Genomic DNA, 21,665 nt, shown 5'->3' with positions numbered 1-21,665 from the left:
CCTGTAAATTAACCGCCCAGTCGTGGCTCTCGTCCAGCCATGTCTCAGATATCCCCACCATGTCATAATTATGTTCCAACAACAATAACTCCAATTCCTCCATTTTGTTGGCGAGGCTTCTGGCATTAGTATACATGCACTTTATGTATCTCTCTGTACCTCTATTCTTTCTTAAATTATTAACTGTTCTAACCCCACCCCCAATGTCATTATTTGTGCCCAGGTCTCTATCTGCACTGTCTTCCCCTCCTATAAAAGGAATACCCTCCCCCCCATGGGTATGGGTAAATATGTATCTATTATGTATGGATGGGCACCGAATCTGAGGGATATACTTGTGCACAGTTTCTATGAAGGCCCTAAAAAAGAGAACCTATTTGGGTCTAAAGGATCAAAATATGGATTTTTCCCATGTATGGATTGTATTGCTTGTCCAAATATGCTTCGAATGACAGATTTTACAGTGGGTACTGAAAGTATTCAGATCCCTTTACATTTTTCACTCTTTGTTTCATTGCAGTCAGTTGGTAAATTCAATAAAGTTCATTTTTTTCTCATTAATGTACACTCTGCACTCCATCTTGACTGAAAAAAAAGAAATGTAGAAATTTTTGCAAATTTATTATTAAAAAATTTTTAATTAAAAAAGAAAAACTGAAATATCACATAGTCATAAGTCATTCAAGCCCTTTGCTCAGTATTGAGTAAAAGCACCCTTTTGAGCTAGTACAGACATGAGACTCCTTGGGAATGATGCAACAAGTATTTCACACCTGGATTTGGGGATCTTCTGCCATTCTTCCTTGCAGATCCTCTCCAGTTCCATCAGGTTGGATGGTGAATGTTGGTGGACAGCTATTTTCAGGTCCCTCCATAGATGCTCAATTGGGTTTACGTCAGGGCTCTGGCTGGACCAGTCAGGAATGGTCACAGAGTTGTTCTGAAGCCACTCCTTTGTTATTTTAGCTGTGTGTTTATGGTCATTGTCTTGTTGGAAGGTGAACGTTGGGCCAAGTCTGAGGTCCAGAGCACTCAAGAAGAGGTTTTTATCCAGGATATCTCTGTACTTGGCCACTTTCATGTTTCTTTCAATTGCAACCCGTTGTCCTGTCCCTGCAGCTGAAAAACATCCCCATAGCATGATGCTGCCACCACCATATTTCACTGTCGGGATTGTATTGGGCTGGTGATGAGAGCAGTGCCTGTTTTTCTCCACACATACCGCTTAGAATTACAGTATTACCAAAAAGTTCTATCTTTGTCTCATCAGACCAGAGAATCTTATTTCTCATAGTCTGGGAGTCCTTCATGTGTTTTTTAGCAAACTCTATGCGGGCTTTCATATGTCGTGCACTGAGGATAGGTTTCCATCATGCCACTCTGCCATAAAGGCCCAACTGGTGGAGGGCTGAGGGCTGCAGTGATAGTTGACTTTGTAGAACTTTCTCCCATCCCCCTACTGCATCTGTGAAGCTCAGCCACAGTGATCTTGGGGATCTTCTTTACCAAGACTCTTCTCCTACGATTGCTCAGTTTGGCTGGATGGCCAGGTCTAGGAAGACTTTTAGTGGTCCCAAACTTCATCCATTTAAGGATTATGGAGGTCACTGTGCTCTTAGAAACGTTGAGTACTGCAGAAATTATTTTGTAACCTTGGCCAGATCTGTGCCTTGCCACATTTCTGTCTCTGAGCTCCTTGGCCAGTTCCTTTCACCTAATGATTCTCATTTGGTCTGACATGCACTGTGAGCTGTGAGGTCTTATATAGACAGATGTTTGCCTTTACAAATCAAGTCCTATCAGTTTAATTAAACACAGCTGGACTCCAATGAAGGATTAGAACAATCTCAAGGAGGATCACAAGGAAATGGACAGCATGTGACTTAAACATGAGTGTCTGAGCAAAGGGTCTGAATACTTGTGACCATGTGATATTTCAGTTTTTCTTTCTTAATGCATTTGAAAATTTTTTTACATTTACAGTTGTGGCCAAAAGTATTGACACCCCTGCAATTCTGTCAGATAATACTCAGTTTCTTCCTGAAGATGATTGCAAACACAAATTCTTTGGTATTATTATCTTCATTTAATTTGTCTTAAATGAAAAAACACAAAAAGAATTGTCCTAAAGCCAAGTTGGATATAATTCCACACCAAACATAAAAAAGAGGGTGGACAAAAGTATTGGCACTGTTCGAAAAGTCATGTGATGCTTCTCTAATTTGTGTAATTAACAGCACCTGTAACTTACCTGTGGCACCTAACATGTGTTGGCAATAATGAAATCACACTTACAGCCAGTTGACATGGATTAAAGTTGACTCAACCTCTGTCCTGTGTCCTTGTGTGTACCACATTGAGCATGGAGAAAAGAAAGAAGACCAAAGAACTGTCTGAGGACTTGAGAAACCAAATTGTGAGAAAGCATGAGCAATCGCAAGGCTAGAAGTCCATCTCCAAAGACCTGAATGTTCCTGTGTCTACCGTGCGCAGTGTCATCAAGAAGTTTAAAGCCCATGGCACTGTGACTAACCTCCCTAGATGTGGACGGAAAAGAAAAATTGACAAGAGATTTCAACGCAAAATTGTGCGGATGTTGGATAAAGAACCTCGACTAACATCCAAACAAGTTCAAGCTGCCCTGCAGTCCGAGGGTACAACAGTGTCAACCCGTACTATCCGTCGGCGACTGAATGAAAAGGGACTGTATGGTAGGAGACCCTGGAAGACCCCGAGACATAAAAAAGCCAGGCTGTAGTTTGCCAAAACTTACCTTAAAAAGCCTAAAACGTTTTGGAAGAATGTTCTCTGGTCAGATGAGACAAAAGTAGAGCTTTTTGGGCAAAGGCATCAACATAGAGTTTACAGGAGAAAGAAAGAGGCATTCAAAGAAAAGAATACAGTCCCTACAGTCAAACATGGCGGAGGTTCCCTGATGTTTTGGGGTTGCTTTGCTGCCTCTGGCACTGGACTGCTTGACCGTGTGCATGGCATTATGAAGTCAGAAGACTACCAACAAATTTTGCAGCATAATGTAGGGCCCAGTGTGAGAAAGCTGGGTCTCCCTCAGAGGTCATGGGTCTTCCAGCAGGACAATGACCCAAAACACACTTCAAAAAGCACTAGAAAATGGTTTGAGAGAAAGCACTGGAGACTTCTAAGGTGGCCAGCAATGAGTCCAGACCTGAATCCCATAGAACACCTGTGGAGAGATCTAAAAATGGCAGTTTGGAGAAGGCACCCTTCAAATATCAGGGACCTGGAGCAGTTTGCCAAAGGAGAATGGTCTAAAATTCCAGCAGAGCATTGTAAGAAACTCATTGATGGTTACCGGAAGCGGTTGGTCAGTTATTTTGGATAAAGGTTGTGCAACCAAGTATTAGGCTGAGGGTGCCAATACTTTTGTCTGGCCCATTTTTGGAGTTTCATGGGAAATGATCAATGTTTTGCTTTTTGCTTCATTCTCTTTTGTGTTTTTTCATTTAAGACAAATTAAATGAAGATAGTAATACCAAAGAATTTGTGTTTTCAATCATTTTGAGGAAGAAACTGAGTATTATCTGACAAAATTACAGGGGTGTCAATACTTTTGGCCACAACTGTATGTTTTTTTTTAATCAAGATGGGGTGCAGAGTGTACATTAATGAGAAAAAAATGAACTTTTTTGAGTTTACCAAATGGCTGCAATGAAACAAAGAGTAAAAAATTTAAAGGAGTCTGAATACTTTCCGTACCCACTGTATGTCCAATGATGGGGCATATAAATTCCTCATTGCCCAGCACATTATGTGTAATGCCATTGGAGTAATGTACAATGTGGTCTGTCCCTGCAAGCTAGTATATGTGGGGCTAACTTCAAGACTTTTGAAAACTCGAATTAGAGAACATGTCTGAGACATCAGGAATGCTATTAAAGCTGAAGATTCATCACAACTCAGATCATTGGCAAGATATTTGAAACAGTATCAAAATTGTGAAGCAAGCCTGTTGAAAGATTTTGAGACTGACTATATTCATGTGAACAGATGTGGGGGAGATTAGAAAAAGAATTTATCACAGCTTGAGGCAAAATGGATAATGAAAGTAGGATGTTTACGACCACACGGACTTACGGTAATTAAGCTTTGAGTTTTGCCCCCTTCCTGTGAGAGCTTTGTTTTTAGGGTTTCATGGCTTTCATGGGTTTCTTTGTTATGTGTTTTTTTACTCTCTCTGTTTTTTCCTCACATTTGTCTTTTGCAGGCATGGACTACCATTTTTTGTCTGTCTGCCATCAGAACGTCTGATCGTATGTGATCTACTGTTGATTAACAGAAACACACCTGTGTCTCTTGTATACCTGAATATGACCGTTCTCAAATTTGCTGCTATTTCTATTTTTATGCTATATAGGAGATCTAATATGCCTCTATTGGATCCCATCATATGAATGTTGTATGTAGGAACAGGTACAATTGGTGTATGTGTGAATGTCTCTGATTGGAATATACTCTTTTTGCACTTTACAGGACCCATAGAAGCGCAAAGGAGCACGAAACGGCAGTCGTCCGACTTTTCCTTTCCATTCTACCCTCCCTGCTGAAGATGTTTTATTTTGCTACTGTAAAAATTGGATTTTAGAAATGGTGAGTGCCACCCTTTTTTCTCTTTATCATATGCATTTTTCCACTGTTAGCACATTTGTTCATGTGATCGTAGCAATAACCTTATTACACTCTTGCAATTTATTTATACTTTCCCATCTGCATATTCAGATATCGGATGAGTCTTATCACTATTTTGCACACTTCTTACTTACTTTAGTTTGCATAAACCAAAGTATACTTTTTGCGCAACAGGAATAGTATTTATTACCCTATTCATTTAATAGGAATAGTATCTTTTTACTCTTATCATATGTGGCATATTTGACTCCTTTCTTCAATGACACATGAAAAGTTTCTGTATATATATTTATTCATTTTTACATACAGTATCCATTTACTTATAATTGGCAGTGTGTGTTGGTCCAGCTGATTCCAAATCGGGTTGCCGGGGTGACGTGTCCTGCCTTACCACCCTCCGCTCCTCACTGTGAAGTTTTCACTGTTGGTGGGTGGAGATGACAACCGACATTGACCCCTGACTTCCGGTGTATGTTGCCAATTCCAGGTCGGATCCCCATGATGGTGCATCCTTTCCTTGCTTCTCTCCTCCCGTACTACCTATGATGTTTGTCTCGTGTAGGTAGGTGGAAGTGACGCCGGACGCGGACTTCTGGAATCCGGCCCCAGGATACGATGGGTACATTCATTGGGAAACAGCTGATATGGGTAAGCCTGAATATAAAAGACCCTCTATGTCACTCTGACATCACCCCTCAGAGGAAGATAAACACGAAACATGCGTCAGTGATTAGAGTTGAGCGATACCAGCCAATACTTGAAAATATCGGATCGGAATGGATCGGCCGATCTTAAAAAAAAGTATCGGTATCGCCGATTCCGATACCGGGAACCAATGCAAGTCAATGGGGCCAAAATATCGGAATTAAAAAAAACCCTTTCTTTCCTTGTAGGTTAATTCTACATGAAGAAAAACAACTAAGAATAATGTAGAATGTATTGTGGGAGGTGGAGGAGACATTAAAGCCATAGAGGTTTAGCCCAATCAAATGGAATAGCAGGAATTAAACTTTTTTTTTTAAAGATGTTAGGAGTTACAAAGATATTGACTATGTTAGCCTCATTTATATTTTGCCAGACATGTATGTCTTCTTCTTCTACTTCCTTTTTTTACATTCTTCTTCTTCTTCTTCTACTTCCTTTTTTTACATTCTTCTTCTTCTTCTACTACTTCCTTTTTTTACATTCTTCTTCTTATTCCTTTTTTTACATTCTTCTTCTTCTTCTTCTACTTCCTTTTTTTACATTCTTCTTCTTATTCCTTTTTTTACATTCTTCTTCTTCTTCTTCTACTTCCTTTTTTTACATTCTTCTTCTTCTTCTTCTTCTTCTTCTTCTTCCTTTTCTTACATTCTTCATATTCTTCTTATTCAACAATTATTATTCTACATATTCAGCTTCTTCATCTTCTTCCTATTCTTCTTCATCATATTCTTGTTTGTGTCAGGCATTCCTGTAGTTGTTATCTAGAAAAGTTAGAAGTTTACACCTTCCGTTCTGCCTGTCACAAAAGATTTACAACAGGATTTGTCCGCGTTCAGTTTGGCCTGCAGAAGCAGGCCTTTTCCAGGGGCACCACGAGGAGGAACGGACTCACCCCCATACACTGCTTAGTCTTCTTCTGCTTATAAATAAGATAATATCATTTGCTCAGAGTATTAGTCTTATGCTTAATGTTCTTCTGCTTTGTTTTTTTTATGCTTCTTTGTCTTCTCTCTCTTGTTGTTCTGCATCTTGGTGGTTGTCTTCCTGTTCTTTGTCCTCTTGAACCAGCTGACGGTACTGGCACCCGGAGGGGCAGCAGAAGGAACAAGAGCCAATGGCACTACCGAGGACCAGCTGACGGTGCTGGAACCCGGTTACTAAGCAGGAGGTACCTGTGCTACAAAGCACTACCAAGGACCAGCAGACGTTGCCGGAACTCGGATACCGAGATGGAGGCACCTAGGCCAAAGGCTCTGACGAGAACCAGCTGACGGTGCTGGAACCCGGAGGGGTAGCATAAGCTGCAAGAGCAAATGGAAATAGCGAGGACCAGCTGACAGTGCTGGCACCCGGAGGGGCAGCAGAAGGAATAAGAGCCAATGGCACAACCGAGGACCAGCTGACGGTGCTGGAACCCGGTTACTAAGCAGGAGGTACCTGTGCTACAAAGCACTACCAAGGACCAGCAGACGTTGCCGGAACTCGGATACCGAGATGGAGGCACCTAGGCCAAAGGCTCTGACGAGAACCAGCTGACGGTGCTGGAACCCGGAGGGGTAGCATAAGCTGCAAGAGCAAATGGAAATAGCGAGGACCAGCTGACAGTGCTGGAACCCGGAGGGGTATCAGAAGTTACCCCTGAAAAGCAAAGTTGGCATGCCGCAAGCTGGCCGCAGTTACCGAATCACACAGTCCTACAGGGGGTGCTTGTCCTACTGGCACTATGGAACAAACCTTTCTTACCAGAACCCGCAGTCCACATAGGAAGCACCTAAACTGCTGGCACCCTAGCCTCGGCTAACCCAACCGCAACACGACATGGCAACTTGGGGTGGCAAACTGACATTGACACTTCCCGGAAACAGCAGGCAGGGCTGGAACCAAGCTGGGCAGGAGGGAGTACCCGTGCCAAAGTCAGTTATGAGCAGCAACTGGCGATGTTGGAGCCCAGGACAAGCACTTAGCAGGCTGAGGCCTGATGTGCTGTCAATTGGGAGGCAGCAGGACAGATTGCCATCAAAACAGCAGGGGAACAGCTGACGTTACTGAACCCCACAAACACAGGAGCTAGTGTTTTACTCTGTGAAGACGGCACTTCCGAGCAACAACTGGCTGTGTTGAAGCCCAGGGACAAGCACGGAGCAGGCTTAGGCTGCATTGAAGAAATTTTAAGATCGGTTGTAGACTACTAATTTGAACCAAGCTCCACTTAGGCCTGTGGATTCACTGATTTTCGTATTTCCCCTGTCCTCCAACCCCGCCAGTTACAGCTCCGAAGTGGCGTCTGCACAATCCACACTTGTTCCTGTGTTACAGGTGTTCAGTCCGGTCAGTTAATCCCCTGATGTGTGTCCGGCAATGTCGCCTGCTCTGTCCACATTCCGATAATGGGAATGTGGACAGAGCAGGCGACATTGCCGGACACACATCAGGGGATTAACTGATCGGACTGAACACCTGTAACACAGGAACAAGTGTGGATTGTGCAGACGCCACTTCGGAGCTGTAACTGGCAGGGTTGGAGGACAGGGGAAATACGAGAGACAGTGGAGCCACAGGCCTAATTGGAGCACGGTTAAAAATCAGTAGTGGTACGACTGTGTAGGCAGCAGGAGACTTTGCCATCCACACAGCAGGGGATCAGCTGACATTACTGAACCCCACTGAGACACGGGAGCAAGTATCTCTTTCCGTGTGGACGGCACTTCCGAACTACAACTGGCTGTGTTGAAGCCCAGGAAATAGGAGGGTGTAGGCAGAGGCCTACTGAATTTTGAATGAGGTGACAGCAGGAGAGACTGCCATCCACACAGCAGGGGATCAGCTGACGTTACTGAACCCCACTGAGACACGGGAGCAAGTATCTCTTTCCGTGTGGACGGCACTTCCGAACTACAACTGGCTGTGTTGAAGCCCAGGAAATAGGAGGGTGTAGGCAGAGGCCTACTGTATTTTGAATGAGTTTACAGCAGGAGAGACTGCCATCCACACAGCAGGGGATCAGCTGACGTTACTGAACCCCACTGAGACACGGGAGCAAGTGTCTCTTTCCGTGTGGACGGCACTTCCGAACTACAACTGGCTGTGTTGAAGCCCAGGAAATAGGAGGGTGTAGGCAGAGGCCTACTGTATTTTGAATGAGTTTACAGCAGGAGAGACTGCCATCCACACAGCAGGGGATCAGCTGACGTTACTGAACCCCACTGAGACACGGGAGCAAGTGTCTCTTTCCGTGTGGACGGCACTTCCGAACTACAACTGGCTGTGTTGAAGCCCAGGAAATAGGAGGGTGTAGGCAGAGGCCTACTGTATTTTGAATGAGTTTACAGCAGGAGAGACTGCCATCCACACAGCAGGGGATCAGCTGACGTTACTGAACCCCACTGAGACCCGGGATCAAGTATCTCTTTCCGTGTGGACGGCACTTCCGAACTACAACTGGCTGTGTTGAAGCCCAGGAAATAGGAGGGTGTAGGCAGAGGCCTACTGAATTTTGAATGAGGTGACAGCAGGAGAGACTGCCATCCACACAGCAGGGGATCAGCTGACGTTACTGAACCCCACTGAGACACGGGAGCAAGTATCTCTTTCCGTGTGGACGGCACTTCCGAACTACAACTGGCTGTGTTGAAGCCCAGGAAATAGGAGGGTGTAGGCAGAGGCCTACTGTATTTTGAATGAGTTTACAGCAGGAGAGACTGCCATCCACACAGCAGGGGATCAGCTGACGTTACTGAACCCCACTGAGACACGGGAGCAAGTGTCTCTTTCCGTGTGGACGGCACTTCCGAACTACAACTGGCTGTGTTGAAGCCCAGGAAATAGGAGGGTGTAGGCAGAGGCCTACTGTATTTTGAATGAGTTTACAGCAGGAGAGACTGCCATCCACACAGCAGGGGATCAGCTGACGTTACTGAACCCCACTGAGACACGGGAGCAAGTATCTCTTTCCGTGTGGACGGCACTTCCGAACTACAACTGGCTGTGTTGAAGCCCAGGAAATAGGAGGGTGTAGGCAGAGGCCTACTGTATTTTGAATGAGTTTACAGCAGGAGAGACTGCCATCCACACAGCAGGGGATCAGCTGACGTTACTGAACCCCACTGAGACACGGGAGCAAGTGTCTCTTTCCGTGTGGACGGCACTTCCGAACTACAACTGGCTGTGTTGAAGCCCAGGAAATAGGAGGGTGTAGGCAGAGGCCTACTGTATTTTGAATGAGTTTACAGCAGGAGAGACTGCCATCCACACAGCAGGGGATCAGCTGACGTTACTGAACCCCACTGAGACACGGGAGCAAGTATCTCTTTCCGTGTGGACGGCACTTCCGAACTACAACTGGCTGTGTTGAAGCCCAGGAAATAGGAGGGTGTAGGCAGAGGCCTACTGTATTTTGAATGAGTTTACAGCAGGAGAGACTGCCATCCACACAGCAGGGGATCAGCTGACGTTACTGAACCCCACTGAGACACGGGAGCAAGTGTCTCTTTCCGTGTGGACGGCACTTCCGAACTACAACTGGCTGTGTTGAAGCCCAGGAAATAGGAGGGTGTAGGCAGAGGCCTACTGTATTTTGAATGAGTTTACAGCAGGAGAGACTGCCATCCACACAGCAGGGGATCAGCTGACGTTACTGAACCCCACTGAGACACGGGAGCAAGTATCTCTTTCCGTGTGGACGGCACTTCCGAACTACAACTGGCTGTGTTGAAGCCCAGGAAATAGGAGGGTGTAGGCAGAGGCCTACTGTATTTTGAATGAGTTTACAGCAGGAGAGACTGCCATCCACACAGCAGGGGATCAGCTGACGTTACTGAACCCCACTGAGACACGGGAGCAAGTGTCTCTTTCCGTGTGGACGGCACTTCCGAACTACAACTGGCTGTGTTGAAGCCCAGGAAATAGGAGGGTGTAGGCAGAGGCCTACTGTATTTTGAATGAGTTTACAGCAGGAGAGACTGCCATCCACACAGCAGGGGATCAGCTGACGTTACTGAACCCCACTGAGACACGGGAGCAAGTATCTCTTTCCGTGTGGACGGCACTTCCGAACTACAACTGGCTGTGTTGAAGCCCAGGAAATAGGAGGGTGTAGGCAGAGGCCTACTGTATTTTGAATGAGTTTACAGCAGGAGAGACTGCCATCCACACAGCAGGGGATCAGCTGACGTTACTGAACCCCACTGAGACACGGGAGCAAGTGTCTCTTTCCGTGTGGACGGCACTTCCGAACTACAACTGGCTGTGTTGAAGCCCAGGAAATAGGAGGGTGTAGGCAGAGGCCTACTGTATTTTGAATGAGTTTACAGCAGGAGAGACTGCCATCCACACAGCAGGGGATCAGCTGACGTTACTGAACCCCACTGAGACACGGGAGCAAGTGTCTCTTTCCGTGTGGACGGCACTTCCGAACTACAACTGGCTGTGTTGAAGCCCAGGAAATAGGAGGGTGTAGGCAGAGGCCTACTGTATTTTGAATGAGTTTACAGCAGGAGAGACTGCCATCCACACAGCAGGGGATCAGCTGACGTTACTGAACCCCACTGAGACACGGGAGCAAGTATCTCTTTCCGTGTGGACGGCACTTCCGAACTACAACTGGCTGTGTTGAAGCCCAGGAAATAGGAGGGTGTAGGCAGAGGCCTACTGTCTTTGTAATGCGGAGACAGCAGGAGAGACTGCCATCTCCACAGCAGGGGAACAGCTGGCAGTGCTGAACCCCACTAACACTTGAACGAATGTGTTTGGCTCTGTGGAGACGACACTTCTGAACACCAACTGACGCTGTTGGAGCCCAGGATTAGGCGAGGAGCAGGCTGGGGCCTACTGGATTTTGGCAGGTGAATGCAGCAGGAGACTTGCCATCTCCACAGCAGGGGAACAGCTGGCAGTGCTGAACCCCACTAACACTTGAACGAATGTGTTTGGTTCTGTGGAGACGACACTTCTGAACACCAACTGACGCTGTTGGAGCCCAGGATTAGGCGAGGAGCAGGCTGGGGCCTACTGGATTTTGGCAGGTGAATGCAGCAGGAGACTTGCCATCTCCACAGCAGGGGAACAGCTGGCAGTGCTGAACCCCACTAACACTTGAACGAATGTGTTTGGCTCTGTGGAGACGACACTTCTGAACACCAACTGACGCTGTTGGTGCCCAGGATTACGCATGCCGCATGCAGAGGCCAATGGGCAGCGGTTTTTATGGAGGTTGTGGACTACTACTGATTCTAACCATGCTCCACTTAGGCCTCTGGCTCCACTGTCTCTACTATTTACCCTGGCCTCCAACCCCGCCAGCTACATCTCTGAAGTGGCGTCAGCACAATCTACACTTGTTCCTGTGTTACTGGTGCTCAGTCCCATCAGTTGATCCCCTGATGTTTGTCCGGCAAGTTCGCCAGCTCTGTCCTCATTCCCACTACTGGTTATGGGAATGTGGACAGAGCAGGAGACCTTGCCGGACACACATCAGGGGATAAACTGATGGGACTGAGCCACAGGAACACAGGAACAAGTGTAGATTGTGCTGACGCCACTTCAGAGATGTAGATGGCGGGGTTGGAGGTCAGGGGAAATAGTAGAGACAGTGGAGCCAGAGACCTAAGTTGGGCACGGTTAAAAATCAGTAGTGGTTTGAATGTTGATGGAGCTGGTGACTCTGCCGTCCACACAGCAGGGGATCAGCTGGCATTACTGAACCCCAGTAACACAGGAGCTAGTGTGTTTCTCTGTGCAGACGACACATCTGAGCGACAACTGGCTGTGTTGAAGCACAGGGATTATAGTTCAGGTGGTAGAAAAATGAACACACCAGCAGACCTGGATACAGTTGCCAACCACTAATTTAGTTTGTAAGAGGAATGGCAAAGTCTTTGGAGATCCAGGCCTTGTTCATTTTCAGAAAAGTCAGCCGGTCAACATTATCGGAAGATAGTCGCGTGCGACGGTCTGTTAGTACACCACCTGCGGCACTAAAGACACGTTCCGATAATACACTGGCAGCAGGGCAAGCCAGCACCTCCAATGCATACTGGCTAAGCTCTGGCCATGTATCCAGCTTAGAGACCCAAAACTTGAAGGGGGAAGAGCCATCTGGGAGTACAGCGACAGGGCAAGACATGTAGTCTGACACCATCTGACGGAAGCGTTGCCTCCTGCTGACTCGAGGCGTCGCTGATGGTGTAGACAATTGTGGTGGACACACAAAACTTTGCCACATTTGGGCCATAGTGGTCTTGCCTTGTGCTGCGGCACTGCCTCTGCTCCCTCTTTGTGCAGAGTTTCCTCCACTGCCTCGACGCACAGAGCTGCTTTGTAAAGCACTTGCAACAATGCTGTCGGGTGGAATGGAAAACATTATGGACTGCACCAGTGACTCTTCGTACTCCCGCATTTTACGCTCCCGGTTCAACGTTGGTATGAGCCTTTGTACGCTGTCCCGGTAGCGAGGATCTAGGAGGGTGTACACCCAATAATCAGCCGAGACGAGAATGTGGGCGATGCGGCGGTCGTTTCTCAGGCACTGCAGCATGAAATCAACCATGTGCTGCAGACTCCCAACTGCCAAAGAACCGCTGTCCCCTGTTTGAGGCGTGACCTCGACCTGCTCTGCATCACCCCACCCTCGCTGTACATACTGAGTAGAGGTTTGTGTACCTCCCTCCTCTGGAGAGATGTCTTCCTCCTCCATCGACTCCTCCTCATCCTCCTCACAAAGTGTCCCCTGCCTAGGCCTTTGTGAGGAAACACGTAGCGCAGACTGTCCAGAAGCAGATGGCATTTGGGACTCCTCATCCTCCACCTCTTCTGAAACCTCATCCCTTAGTGCTTGCAGTGTTTGTTGAAGCAGGCAGATAAGGGGGACAGTCATGCTGACTAGTGCATCATCTGCACTCGCCATCCGCGTGGATTCATCGAAGGCACGCAAAACGAGGCAGATGTCCTTCATAGAGGCCCACTCAATGGTGCTGAAGTGTGAACGGCGCACAGTGCGACTTGTTTGCGCCTGATGCAGCTGGTACTCCATGACTGCTGCCTGCTGCTCACACAACCGCTCCAACATATGTAACGTTGAATTCCACCGGGTGGGTAGGTCACATATGATGCGATGTTCTGGAAGGCCAAATCGTCGCTGCAGAGCAGCGAGGCGCGATCTTGCCGTGCTGGAACGTCGCAAGTGAGCGCACTCTATGCGGACCTTGTGCAACAGTGCATCAAGATCCGGATAGTCCCTCAGAAAGCTCTGCACGACCAAGTTAAGAACATGTGCCAGACATGGGATGTGTGTGAGGTTGCCTAGGCCAAGAGCTGCCACCAGATTTCGGCCATTGTCACACACTACCAAGCCCGGCTGGAGATTCGCTGGCCCAAACCACACATCGCTCTCCAGCTTGATAGCATTCCAGAGCTCCTGCGCTGTGTGGCTTCGATTCCCCAAAGAAATTAATTTGAGTACAGCCTGTTGACGTTTGGCCACGGCTGTGCTCATATCGGTCGTAACAGGCTCCTGCTCTGCTGTTTCTGAGGAACTTGAGTAGGAGGAGGAGTCTATGTGTACAGACTGGAGTCCTGCAATCCGTGGCGTTGGAAGAACACGTACAGCGCCACTCTCCAGATCCGTACCCGGCTCCACAACATTGACCCAGTGGGCAGTGAGGGAAAGGTATCGTCCCTGTCCATGGTTACTGGTCCACGCATCGGTGGTCAGGTGGACCTTGCTACTAACGGCGTTTAGTAGCGCATGTTTTATTTTGCCCTCAACATGTTTCTGCAGGGCAGGGACGGCTCGCCTGCTGAAATAAAAGCGGCTGGGCACGTTGTATTGGGGGACTGCCAATGCCATTAAGTCCCGGAAGGTGTCAGTGTCCACCAGCCTGAATGACAGCATTTCAACTGCCAGAAGTTTGGCAATGCCAGCATTCAGAGACTGTGCTCAGGGATGGTTTGCCGAGTAAGGGCGCCTTTTATCCCATGCCTGTGCTACCGATGGCTGTGATGGATGGGAACGTGCTGTTATGGGTGGAATCTGACAGGGTCTCCGGACAACAGTGGCAGAGGTTCTTCCTTGGCGATCCTGTGAGGAAGCCGAACCAGCAGTGTGTGAGCTGGAGGAAGAGGGCCCAACACGAACTGAAGAGGTGGTAGGTGGTGCTGTACGTTGGCCTACGTCTTGAGGGTGTCTCTGCAACTCCAACTCGTGCTTGGTGCGCACATGTTTCCACATATTTGTGGTATTGAGGTTGCTGACATTTCTCCCTCTTTTGACTCTCTGATGACACAGCTTGCATTTGACAAAGCAAATGTCATCTGCAACTGTGTCAAAAAAGGACCACGCACTGCAACTCTTGTGAGCGCCCGGTTTGCCTTTGGAAGGAGGAATGCTCCTAACGGGTGCCGAAGTGGAGGGTACAGGCAACCAAGTCTTCCCCCTCCCTCTGCCTCCTGTTTTGGCCGGTAGGGGAATCTCTTCCTCCGAGCTGCTCCCACCACCTTCCTGTTGCTCACGCCATGATGGGTCAAGGACCTCATCATCTTCCCTCCCCTCTTCAAACAGCTGCTTCTCCGGGGTTGTCTCGCCAGCACCGTACGCACCAGAAAGTGGCAACTGAGTCTCGTCATCATCTGATGCGTACTGAGGTGTGCTGACCATAGGCACTGGCCCACTCGCCTCTTCAGATTCAGAGGGACAAAGAAGTTGCGCATCACTGCATACTCCCTCTTCTTCACATTCAGGAATGCTGCTTGGCTGGCCCCCTCTTTCCAAGCCAACAGATTCCGAGAACAGAAGTAGAGATTGTGATGGCTCCTGTCCATGTCTCTCTGACTGCCTGGGCACTTTGGCAGGTGGTGAAGAGACAGATGGTTGCTCTTCAGTGCTCTGACCCTGAGAGGATGCGGAAGTAATTGAAGTCGATGCGTTAGCTGCCATCCATCCGACAACGGCTTCAATTTGTTCCTCCCGCAGCAGTGGGGTACGTTGAGGTCCTACAAAGCTGCGCATAAAGGACTGTTGCCTGCTAAAACTGGGGGATGCTGATCCACTGGTGCCCGCAGCAGGCCCAGAATCCCCACGTCCTCTACCTGTAGAATCCCCACGTCCTCTCCCTGCAGAATCCCCACGTCCTCTCCCTGCTGAAACTCCACGCCCACGCCCACGCCCCCGCGCCTTACTCCCTGCCTTCTTCATCTTGCAAGACTGCTTAAGATAGGCAAAAAAGGACAAAGGGGGGCCTTAGTGTGCTTATTCCTGAACAGCTGGTTACAGGTACAAGAAACACTAATTTTATGAAGTGTGTGTGTGTGGACTAGACTTTAATAGGAGCTGATGTGGCCTACACAAGTTCAAAATGTAGTGTTTGGTGAACTTTTTATGTGGTTTCTTTGTTTGAAACAAACTCAAAGTATGAGAACAAAGAATTGAAACTGATAGTATCACCAACTTTTTGGAGCTATTACAATGCAGGCAGGTAACCTACAATGCAAAAGATGAGGCTCCAAAAAAATTGGGTAATACTAATCTGACTGCGCCGGCAGGGCACAAGCCAGAAAAAAAGGCTCCTCTATCTACTCCTATATAGTGTTTGCAACCAACCAATGTTGATGGATACGGATGGATGCACACTAATAGGAGAAGAAAAAATGAGCTGCACTCAGAGACAAATATGTGTGAGGCAGTGACGCACGTTGAGCGTCCTACAACCAGACGTAGCTGCAGGACACTCTACTCAGCGTGAGCTGCACTCACACACAGTCAGAGACCTCTCAGACAGCCGTCAACAGTGCAGCTAAGTGGGCACTGGCACTGACAGGCTGCAGAAAGGCTCCGCTGTGTACTCCTATATAGTGTTTGCAACCACCGTAGATGGAGACGGATGGATGCACACTAATAGAAGAAAAAATGAGCTGCACTCAAATAAAAATATGTGTGAGGCAGTGACGCACGCTGAGCGTCCTACAGCCAGACGTAGCTGCAGGACACACTACTCAGCGTGAGCTGCACTCACACACAGTCAGAGACCTCTCAGACAGCCGTGAACAGTGCAGCAAAGTGGACACTAGCACTGAAAGGCTGCAGAAAGGCTCCGCTGTCTACTACTAGTGTTTGCAACCAACGTATATGGATACGGATGGAAGCACACTAGATTGAAATTATTTAAAAAATGCAGCTCAAAAAATAAAAGATGTATGAGGCAGCAGTGATCACACTGGGTGGCCTACAGCCTGACGTGGCTGCAGGACCCACTCCACAGCGTGAGCTGCACTCACACAGCCCTTGCAGACAGCTGTGAAAACAGCGCTGCTAGGGAAAAGCAAGCTACAGTGGTGGTTTATGTAGCCTGGATAAAGCACAATATTGTTTTTAGAATCGCTATTTCTAACTGTCCCTCATAGTCTTCTACAGCAGCCTGTCCCTAACTGAATTCACAGCAGAGTGACCAGAAATGGCGGCTGCGGTGGCTTTTATAGTGCATCATGACATCATTTCGGCAGCCAATCACAGCCATGCCAATAGTTAACATGCCTACATGCCTAACAGGATGTGCCCACACTTCGGAGGATTCCCATTGGCTTAATCAAAGCAAGCAGGCTCATAGCATGATGGGAACTTCCTATTCCGATTCCGATCCCGGAATCCGATATGAAAAAAGTATCGGAATTAAGTATCGGAATTCCGATACCGCTAATATCGGCCGATACCCGATACTTGCGGTATCGGAATGCTCAACACTATCAGTGATGCTTCCTTTAGCGGCCATACAGGTTTATTTTCTTCAATTTATCTCTTCCTACTACTTATGGAATACTGGATATATACCACTTACTTTTTTTAAAAAATGTCCTGTATTAGGATCATTTACCAGCCTTAATTTGGTTGGACCTGTATATAACCTTTGAAATATGTGAATGGGCACACATTGATCTTGGGTGCAGGAGTCCCCTTTCTTGGTACATTATCAGTATCTATTATATACTTACCTTGTAATGTCTTCACATTCTGTCCTGTCCAGATGTGTCCAGATTCTAGAATTCCAAGCAGCGGAAGTTCATTGACCACCATATTGGGACACCCAAGTGATGGGTGTCTCAATATGGAAACTGCTGGTGGTACTAGCCTCTTGCGCGATACCACCAGCGGAACACCACAGCACCACATACACACACACTGTATACGCCATACCCACCACACACACAAACACACACTGTATATGCCATACGCACTACACATACTGTATTTGCCGTACGCACCACACACTGTATATGCCTTTCACACCACACACACACACTGTATACGCTGTATGCAATCACTTGCACAGTACCACCAGCGCAACACCGTCGCGAACACACCACAGCCGGGATCAGCCGAATGACTGCCGCCATCTTTGAACAGGAGGAGCGCATGGGCGGTTTTAATGTGACCGCCACTATCTGTCTGCACAAAGATGGTGGCGGTCTGATTTACTGCGCCTACATGAATTCCACGCAGGCGCAGTGAATCTTTCGGCTGATCCCGGCAGGCAGATGTGCGAAATTTCTACAGGCAGAAGAAGCTAGTCACATTAAAGGGGTTTTCCCACGGACGAAAGTTCATTTTAAAAATTGTCTGTGTCTGACCATGTACGGAGCATACCACATCTCCTGGCCAGGGGAGGAAGCCAAAGACAACACTGACATTACAGCAGAGGATCACAGAGGATTCATTTTGTGAGGTAAAATTTTTCACTGACTGTTTTTAAACAATATTTTGCCTCATAAAATGTATCCTCTGCGGTCTCCTGCTGTAATGTCAGTATTGTCTTTTGCTTCCTCCCCTGCCCAGGAGCTGTGGTATGTTCTGTACATGATCAGACACAGACAATTTTTTAAATGAACTTTCATTGGTGGGAAAACCCCTTTAACCCCTTTACCCCAAGGGTGGTTTGCACGTTCATGACTGGACCAATTTTTAAAATTCTGAACACTGTTCCTTTATGAGATAATAACTCTTCCATGGATCCCACTGATTCTGACATTGTTTTCTCGTGACATATTGTACTTCATGTTAGTGGTAAAAACTTAGAATTTTTATGCCTTTAAATCACAGACATATTGCACACAAAAAACTTAATAAGTAACATTTCACATATGTTTACTTTACATCAGCACAATTTTGGAACCAAAATTTTTTTTTGTTAGGAAGTTATAAGGGTTAAAAGTTGACCAGCGATTTCTCATTTTTGCAACACCATTTATTTTTACGGAGCACATCACATTTCAGGGGTCTATATGATAGAAAATACCCAAAAGTGACACCATTCTAAGAACTGCACCCCTCAAGGTGCTCAAAACCACATTCAAGAAGTTTATTAACCCTTCAGGTGCTTCACAGGAATTTTTTGACTGTTTAAAAAAATGAACATTTAACTTTATTTCACAAAAAAATTACTGGAGAAATTGGACTGCAAATGTTATTGTGCAATTTGTCCTGAGTACGCTGATACATGATATGTGGGGGGAACCACTGTTTCAGCGCATGGCAGAGCTCAGATGGGAAGGAGCGCCGTTTGACTTTTTCAATGCAAAATTGTCTGGAATTCAGATCGGACGCCATGTCACATTTGGAGAGCCCCTGATGTGCCTAAACAGTGGAAACCCCCCACAAGTGACCCCATTTTGGAAACTAGACCCCCCAAGGAACTTATCTAGATATGTGGTGAGAACTTTGAACCCACAAAGGCTTCACAGAAGTTTATAGCGTACAGCCCTACATTTAAAAAATCATATTTTTTCCACAAAAATGATCTTTTCACTCCCAATTTTTACTTTCCTAAGGCTAACAGGACCCTAAAAGTTATTGTGCAATCTGTCCTGAGTATGCTGATACCCCATATGTGGGTGTAAATGACTATTTGGGTGCATGGCAGAGCTCGGAAGGGAAGCAGCGCCATTAGACTTTTTTGGCTGGAATTGAGATCAGACACCATGTCGCGTTTGGAAAGCCCCTGATGTGCCAAAACAGTGGAAATCCCCCACAAATGACACCATTTTGGAAACTAGACCCCCCCAAGGAACTTATCTAAATGTATGGTGAGAACTTTGAACCCCCAAGGGCTTCACAGAAGTTTATAACGTACAGCCGTACAATTAAAAAATCATATTTTTTCCACAAAAATGATCTTTTCACCCTCAATTTTTATTTTTCCAAGGGTAACAGGACCCCAAAAGTTATTGTGAAATTTGTCCTGAGTACACTGATACCCCTTATGTGGGGGTAAACCACTATTTGGGCACATGGCAGAGCTCGGAAGGGAAGACACGCCATTTGACTTTTTTGGCTGGAATTGGGATTGGACGCCATGCCGCATTTGGAAAGCCCCTGATGTGCCAAAACAGTGGAAACCCCCTACAAATGACACCAATTTGGAAAATAGACCCCCAAGGAACTTATCTAGATGTGTGGTGAGAACTTTGAACCCACAAGGGCTTCACAGAAGTTTATAACTTTAGTCCCCAATTTTTTTTACTTTCCCAAGGGTAACAGGAGAAATTGGACCCCAAAAGTGGTTGTCCAATTTGTCCTGAGTACGCTGATACCCATATGTGGGAGGAAACTACTCTATGGGCACACGTCGGGGCTCGGAAGGGAAGTAGTGACGTTTTGGAATGCAGACTTTGAGGGAATTGTCTGCGGGTGTCATGTTGCCTTTGGAGAGCCCCTGTTGTACCTAAACAGTGCAAACCCCCCACAAGTGACCCCATTTTGGAAACTAGACCCCCTAAGTATTTTATCTAGATGTTTGGTGAGCACTTTGAACCCCCCAGTGCTTCACAGAAGTTTATAACACCCGGGCATGAAAATAAAAAAATCATATTTTTTCAACAAACATGATCTTTTAGTCCCCAATTTTTTTATTTTCCCAAGGGTAACAGGAAAAATTGGACCCCAAAAGTTGTTGTCCAATTTGTCCTGAGTACACTGATACCCCATATGTGAGAGAAAACTACTGTATGGGCACACGTCGGGGCTCAGAAGGGAAGTAGTGACGTTTTGGAATGCAGACTTTGATGGAATGGTTTGCAGGTGTCATGTCGCGTTTAGAGAGCCTCTGATGTGCCTAAACTGTTGAGCCCCCCCAGTGCTTCACAGAAGTCTATAACGCCCGGGCGTGAAAATAAAAAAATCATATTTTTTTTCCACAAAAATCATATTTTTACCCCCAATTTTTTATTTTCCTAAGGTTAACAGGAGAAATTGGAACCCAAAAGTTGTTTTGCAATTTGTCTTGAGTATGCTGATACCCCATATGTGGGAGTAAAACACTGTTTGGGCACTCGGCAGAGCTTGGAAGGGAAGGAGCACCATTTGACTTTTTCAACGCAGAATTGGCTGGAATTGAGTTCAGACGCCATGTTGCGTTTGGAGAGCACCTGATGTGCCCAAACAGTGGAAAACCCCCAATTCTAACTTCATCCCTAACCCCAACATGCCCCTAACCCTAATCTCAGCCCTAACCCTAGCCCTAACCCTAATGGGAAAATGGAAATAAATACTTTTTTTTAATGTTATTACTTTTCCCTAACTAAGGGGGTGATAAAGGGGGGTTTGATTTACTATTTATAGTGGGTTTTTATGTTTGGCAGCTGTCATACGCTAAAATATGCTTTTTATTGTAAAAATAGTTTTTTCATCACCACATTTTGAGAGCTATAATTTTTCCATATTTTGACCCATTGAGTCATGTGAGGTCTTATTTTTGCGGGAAGAGTTGACGTTTTTATTGGTACCATTTTCGGGCGCATGACATATTTTGATCGCTTTTTATTCTGATTTTTGGGACGCAGAATGAACAAAAACCAGTGTTTCATGATTTTTTTTGGGGGTTGTGTTTACACCGTTCCGCGTGTGGTAAAATTGATAAAGCAGTTTTATTCTTTGGGTCAGTACGATTACAGCGATACCTCATTTATGTCTTTTTTTATGTTTTGGCGCTTTTATGCAATGAAAACAATTTTATATAAAAAATAATTATTTTTGCATCGCTTTATTCTAGCTATAACTTTTTTATTTTCTTGCTGATGATGCTGTGTGGCAGCTCTTTTTTGCAGGACAAGATGACGTTTTCGGCAGTACCATGGTTATTGATATCCGCCTTTTTGATCGCGCGTTATTGCACTTTTTGTTCGGCGGTATGATAATAAAAAATTATTTTTTGCTTTGTTTTTTACTTTTATTTTTTAAGGGGTTCGCTAAAGGGGTTAAATAATGGGACAGTTTTATAGGGCGGGTCATTACGGACGCGGTGATACTAAATATGTGT

Source organism: Dendrobates tinctorius, unplaced genomic scaffold (assembly GCF_039654945.1).
Source record: "Dendrobates tinctorius isolate UK_male_01 unplaced genomic scaffold, ASM3965494v1 ptg000250l, whole genome shotgun sequence".
Lineage (NCBI taxonomy): Eukaryota > Metazoa > Chordata > Amphibia > Anura > Dendrobatidae > Dendrobates > Dendrobates tinctorius.
Note: the sequence above shows the minus strand (reverse complement) of the source record.